General features: G+C 33.3%; 1 long non-coding RNA gene across 2 annotated transcripts; it reads left to right on the forward strand.

Moving 5' to 3' along the window:
• Window positions 1-1,203: 1,203 nt before the first annotated feature.
• Window positions 1,204-5,971, forward strand: LOC124895869. Of its 2 annotated transcripts, XR_007051918.1 has the most exons (3): window positions 1,204-1,484; window positions 4,550-4,597; window positions 5,674-5,971. It is a non-coding gene; the product is annotated as an uncharacterized LOC124895869 (long non-coding RNA). The 2 variants fall into 2 exon arrangements; XR_007051917.1 differs by lacking the exon at window positions 1,204-1,484 and having other exon boundaries at window positions 1,495-4,597.
• Window positions 5,972-6,815: the final 844 nt, after the last annotated feature.

Raw genomic sequence — 6,815 nt, forward strand, 5'->3', positions numbered from 1 at the left:
TTTCTTTACTGTTTTCATTGAAACAAACGGACCATCACAAATGACATCCCATAATTCACTATCTTCAGCCTCTATGTACTTCTACATTCTGGTCTTCCACCATCTATAGTACTATTCATTAAATCTCGATTGTCTGGTTATTGATTGTCTTTCCTCGATATTTAGTGGAGTTGTAATTTAAAAATTGGATCCTTCCTAGGTGTTAACCTTTTAGGTAGAACAGTGCTCTTATACCAAATGGTGGTTTATACGAGTCCATCATAACAACAAGGACATGATTCAATACCCGATCTATCATTGAAGAAAATAAAGAACAATAAGAACACAAAGTAAATAGAAGTAGAGTAAATAATAGAGGTTGTTTAAGTGAAACCTCCTTACTCAAGGGAGTAAAACCACAACCTATCCCAGTAGGATTTTTCCAACAACTTTACTAATTACCAAGCAACAATTTTAATTACAACCTTATGCAATCTAGAATTTAAACTCTTAATCATTAACCCTCTTTTGGAGTAACTCTACTACAACACTTCTTCATAATAACTCTAATGTGAAAACCCTATTAGCTAATTCAAGCTAAATGTAGTCTAGGAATTAACCTTTTATTCTTTAAACCCTTTGTAGTAACTCTACTCCAACACCCCTTCACAATAACTCTACTATGAAAACACCAATAGCTCACTCTAGTTATTCACTAGGTTGAATAAGAAATAGAAAAATAACAATCCACACAAAACATCAAGATAAGGAGTGGGTTTATAATTTTAAGTGCAAAATACAAGGACTTAATCAACCTAGAATCTAATAGATTTTTCACTATAAGCATGCACATGTAATAATATAGAGTTCACCGACAAGTTTATGTACCAATATTTCACAATCTTCACTAGATAATTTCTAGAACATATGGATAAGCCTAAGTACCTACTAGGTTGAGTACCTTTTGCATATCCTGTAAGCTCATATATAGCTTCTACAACTTATTTATCCATGTTGACAATGAATATGCTGGATTTGCTATCATTGTTGGTTATCCCAAAATTTACATTGAATGACAGTAATCCTAAATTTGCGAAATTAACTTAAACTCCCCTTTAATAAATAGCAACATGTTAATTGCAAAATATAGATGATTTAGTCCTGGAAATCTACACTATATATGATATTAGAACCCCTCCTATGTGGCTACCCACTTTATCAGTCTAGAGGAATAGTCCATACATATCACAAGTAGGAGGGGGAAGATAAGATTCCACTGTCTAAGTCCTCTTATCCCTTTAATATTACCATAAATTTATCCATTCTATCACACATTGAGTAGTGGTAATACAACGCATGTTCCACTTTGTAAATTCATAGAGAAATTACAATTCATATTACATATCTTCCACAAATTCCTATTCTACAATGTTATATGTTTTCCAGAGGTCCACGTTGAGCAAGAAGGTTTTGGTGGAATTCTTTCTATTGTAGAGTCTTACTAGGTATTTACATATGAGATATTCTGCATTATTGTTCTACCTGCTACAAAGGCACTCTAGTTGATAAAAATTTCTTAAGCCTGTTACACTACAATTTTGTGAACACCTTGTGTAGTATTAGGAAAAGCAATAGACCTATAATTAGTGTCAACTTTTTCATAGGAAATTTTAGGTATTTAGGTGTTAATAATGTTATTTACTCGACATCTCTAACGTTTGGAAGTATTTCGGTACATCCACCTTTAGGAAAAATTATGGTTTTGCCATTGATACCCTTTTTAAAGGCATTGCATTTTGATTTTTTGCCTTTGAAACTAAATCTTAGCCTTGTATAGTATTCCTACTTTTTTTGCAACTGTTTTTTCTTCCTCATAAAGTGTCTGCATTCAATGGATTCTATTGGATTCTTTCCTGAGCCATCTGTCGCATAGCTATATCAACTTTATTCTCTACTTCACTGAGTCTCTCCCATTTCAGTCTTGAGAACTTTCCTTAAGTCTGTTTAACTTGCCTACTACTTGGAATATCTTCCTGCCTTCATATCTAGCGTGCCAGCTAGTTTTAACCTTATCTTAGAATTCAGGTACCAAGTTCCATATGTTGAAATATCTAAATAAGCTTTCTTCACTTCTATTGCCATTCTCCCATTGAATTACGACTAGACAATGATCATAGAGACACTTGTTCATAAAATGCACTTCAATTATAGACATATGGTTGTTCCTTGTTCTGTCGATCAGTACTCTGAATTTCTCTGTACTCTGGCATTATCAAGTTACTTTCTATTTTATGTGAAGTAGGAGCATGATAATTTTATGTCCTATAGATCAGCAAACCCAACACAGTTCCTGAAATACCTTATTTGTGCTAAGGTGAATGGACTCCCCACCCACTCCTTTATATTCAAATCACAGTTGAAATAACCCATGACTACCTAAGGTCAATTTATTTGGTTACCCATTCTCTCATATATTTCCATAATTCTCTCTGAATCCCCTGATTATTATAACCATACACCATTTTCATCCAAAATATTATGTGACTTCACTATGAATCATCTAAGTTGCATTATACAGAATGTTTACATCAAACATGTCTAGTTTCTGTACCATCATATTCTCTCTCTCAAATATTCATATAGGTTTGTAATAAAAAAAACAAATATTACAAAGATTAAGAGATGTTTGATTAGATTTATATCTCTTAGTCTTTTTGTCCAAGAGATCAAACAGCACAGTCAAATTTTGCATGAAAAGATGCATAACCTTCCATTTTTCTATCATGATTTGCCTTTTCAAATTTTCAAATTCTACTTTATCCATTTGGCATGGGTTGATTCTCATCCCTGGTTTGTCCAAGATCAGACCCCTCTTTTTACTTAACATATTCTCCCCCTTTCGCAGTGGCGGCTTATTTTTCTCATTTATTTCTTAAACATTTCATATGTATTAGTTGTAGTAGTGGGTGTCCCAACCATATTAAAAGTTCTCCTACAAGGGGATGTAATGTTTTCTAAAAGGTTACAGTTCATTGTCTCTCTTTTTAGTTCATCTTACATTCCTTTCACCTAATTTCGTTTTCTTTATCCTACACTTTAGGTCTTTTGTTATCTTTGTTTACTGTTTCCTGATCTCTTTGTTGTATTCCTCAATCCTTTAGCTCATGGCTAAAGTTTACATCTATTATACAAAGCTGGGTTTCATTCACACTCCATGAGGTTTTTTATGATTTTCCCATCTTATTTTTAACATTAACCCTTTTAAATACTCCTCAGCGGGGCATCTCCACCAGAATTTTAGCATAAGTCAACCTTTCATTATTAGTAGTTGCTTTATCAATGTACCCATGAAACTTGCAATCTTTGTAAGGGTATTCTTCCCCTAATAATATCCAACCCGACCAGTCTCATTCATATGTGAAGATTATCCACTCACTCCTCGATGACTTCAATATATGGTCTTTATAGCTTCATAACTATTGTTTTCTATTAAGTATCTAGATTCCCCTCTCCACTGTTTTCCCCTGTTTGCTTGGCAATGGAATCAGACAAAGAACACATCCTTGTTGACTTATGTTACTTTCATCTATTCTCACAAATTTCCAAATTCGATGACAATATTCTTTCATAACTAAAATTCAATGAAAATACCCTTTCATAACTAATTGAGAAAGGTTAGATCCCACAACAGGGCAAATCACTGTCATATTTCAGTACTCTATCTTGTCTATTATATATTCCATAGTTCTTTTTATATTGGGGTGTAATGATCCTCACGGTTATTTTTATTATTTTCATGCATTTTTGGTGTCTAGAGCGTTTCTATAACTGTCCCAAGTTATTTATGACTTGTTGGAATTGATAGTCCAATTTTCGGGCAATTCATTTGAGAATTTTAGTAATACCAAATATATTGTGAAATATTCAATTTAAATTGGCATTTGTTAAAAATACATTATTACCCTTCTAAAATATTTTTTTAATATTGATAAAATTCGTTAAGTTATGCTATATTTATATTACTTTATAATAGCTTTTATGGTCTATTAATATTTTACGCAAAAATAATAAATCTAAATATATTAAAATATTATTCTTATATATCGAGGCTTTATTAAAAATATTTTTTTGTTAATTATAATATAATTAAAATATTATATTTATTTAATCAAAAACTTATGCAATACTTATAATATATAAGTAATGGGATAAAAATAATAGGGAATGCACCACCTTCATCCCACGTGAAAGTGGAGGAAGAGGTGCAAAATATTACAATTGTTAGTTGGCAGCATTATGGTAGATTAGTGTTCTAATAGTTGGCAGCCATAGAATTAGTTAGCATTAACAAGATAAATAATGGACAACACATCATTATATGAAATATAGTAAGGAAAAGACATGTAAGCAAATGTATGTATTCCTTTACTGGTTTCTTTTAACATTGATATTTGTTTCTTTCCTTTCGTTCTTCTCTCACCTTTTAAAAAGACCAAATTCGGTATTTGTTGACTTAGACTTGTTGCTGCTACTGGGCATTTTTTTAATACTCAAACTCGGGTTCTAGTAGGTCAGTACTCAGAAGCTTCTCGAAGGGGCTTTTTAGCTTGGCATCACGGTAAGTTAGGTTTACTTTACTTTTAGATTGAGTCTTTATGGTAATTGTGCACTATTATACTAGTTTTGACAAGTACTTATAGTTTGCGTACCATTTGATATATATACCATGCCTTATTTATTCGATTTTAATCCCATTCTAGTAAATTTTGGTATCTTATCTTTCAGTATGATTTAGTATTTGTTACTTTAGGACATGAAATTAAGCTACAAAACCTAGAATTTATCCTTTTTTTAATTAAGATATGTGGTTGGTTAATAAAATGTATTTTAGTTTTGACATAGGTTCAGCATGTACTTTATTTCTATCATTGTTTGTGAATTTTGGTACCACTTTGATATTTGTAATGGTATGGTTTGGATTTTAATATTACAGTTGGGTATGGTTAATATGAGTTTCGGTTCGAGTCCGGTATCTGGTTATGATGATTTAGGAGTTCTGGTACTGATTATGGTTGTTCTGGAAGTGTGGTTTCTCTGAGTTCCAATTCGAGTTTGGCATCTGATTATGAGTTCTGTTGTACATAATATATGTGGCCTTTTATTACTACCCACTATTTTCAGTTTGAATGTGGCATGTGGCCTTTCGTTATTATACATCATTGTCAATTCAAGCCCGACATCTAGCCTCTTGTCACTACCCATTGATGTCGGTTCAAGTCTGATGCATATCTAGATGGCTACTATGATTTTGTGGGATGGTGATCAGTTACAGATTATTTATGTTTATTTTTATTAATTACTTTTTGTGGATCCCAGTTGCTTATGGGGGTACGATTGGTTAATTGTCTTCTTCAGTGTGCCTAGAAGGCTTATGGGGACCCAATTAGGTTATGTTTGATTTGTCTATTATTACCTTATTATTTATTTTCTATATCCCTTATATTTATTCCTTTATCACATTTGCGTAGCTTGGTAGTTGTTTACCTGTCTATCCCTGTTTACTATTGACTTAGATTACACCATCGCATTTTAGTTATATTTTTTATGTATTGAGCTCAGTCGATCAATGATGCCTATTGATTACACATTGCTTTAGTACTCATGCTACATTTCTTCATCTTTTTCCTGATGCAGATCTGAGTATTAGCAGCTGACGTTGATGTAGTTTCTACTTTTCAGTACTGATTTGGAGTCGGGTAGCATACTATCGTCCGAGGATGATCCTCCTCTATCTATTCCAGTTTAGTGTTTTGTACTAGAGACTGTTTGTAAAAATTGTGTATATTTTAAATTTTGTCTAGTACTCTGGATATTTTTTAGTAGTAGCTCTAGTACCCACCTTATCAGGTCTTTGGGAGGGATCCGTTGTAAATTTGGTTTTTTTTCCCTCTCTCATTTTAATATATAATATATGTTTCCTTTGTGTTTATCACTTGTTATTAGTACAACTATTAATGTACGTGATTTTTTCTAGTTTCCGCCTGTTAATCTTTTACCTACTATTTCGGGTTATGGCTTAACTTGCCTACTAGTGGTTTAAGGTAGGAGTCCTCACAACTTGAGAAATTAGACCGTGACAGCTTGGTATCAGAGCCTAGGTTTTATTGGTATTATTGAAACTAGAGCCGATGTTTAGTACAGTCTCATTGATCAGAACGAAGACGTCCGTATCGATCTTCGGAAGGCTACGGAGCATTTTTAGAGAAAAATCTCATTTTCTTGATTTATTTCCGCACGTTGGGTCTCATTTTCTGGTTTCTGCCTGTTAGTCCGTTATTTATTATTCCGGATTATGGCTTGGCTTGCCTACTAATGGATTAAGATAGACGCCATCACGACTTGAAAAATTAGATCGTTACACAGGGCTTTTATCTTTCCTAGACAAGTCAAAGCCCACTTTACTCGTCCCCACACAACTGCTCCATGAGTTAGTATGGAGTACTCAAAGTTGCTAGTGGGACTTACCATTATAATTCACTACAATTCTCCATCTCCAACTAATTTGTAGGACGGTTCCCTTGTTTTGCTTGGGCTAGGCGTTGTGTCCTTCTCACCTACCAACGTGGTCAATTTCTTCATATTGGCTACGTGAAATTGAGCGGAAGAATCCCTTGTAGAACATTGATACTCTTTGTCTGTCGTGAATCGCCAGATTGTGGAATCCCTTTCTTACCAATCGTTTTGCTTGTATATACCCTTCATGGATTTGTTGCCCCCTCCCTCATTGTTTTGATTTCTTAAACATTTTCTGTAGTTGCTTGGATAAATTGTCATTT

Source organism: Capsicum annuum, chromosome 2 (assembly GCF_002878395.1).
Source record: "Capsicum annuum cultivar UCD-10X-F1 chromosome 2, UCD10Xv1.1, whole genome shotgun sequence".
NCBI classification, from domain to species: domain Eukaryota; kingdom Viridiplantae; phylum Streptophyta; class Magnoliopsida; order Solanales; family Solanaceae; genus Capsicum; species Capsicum annuum.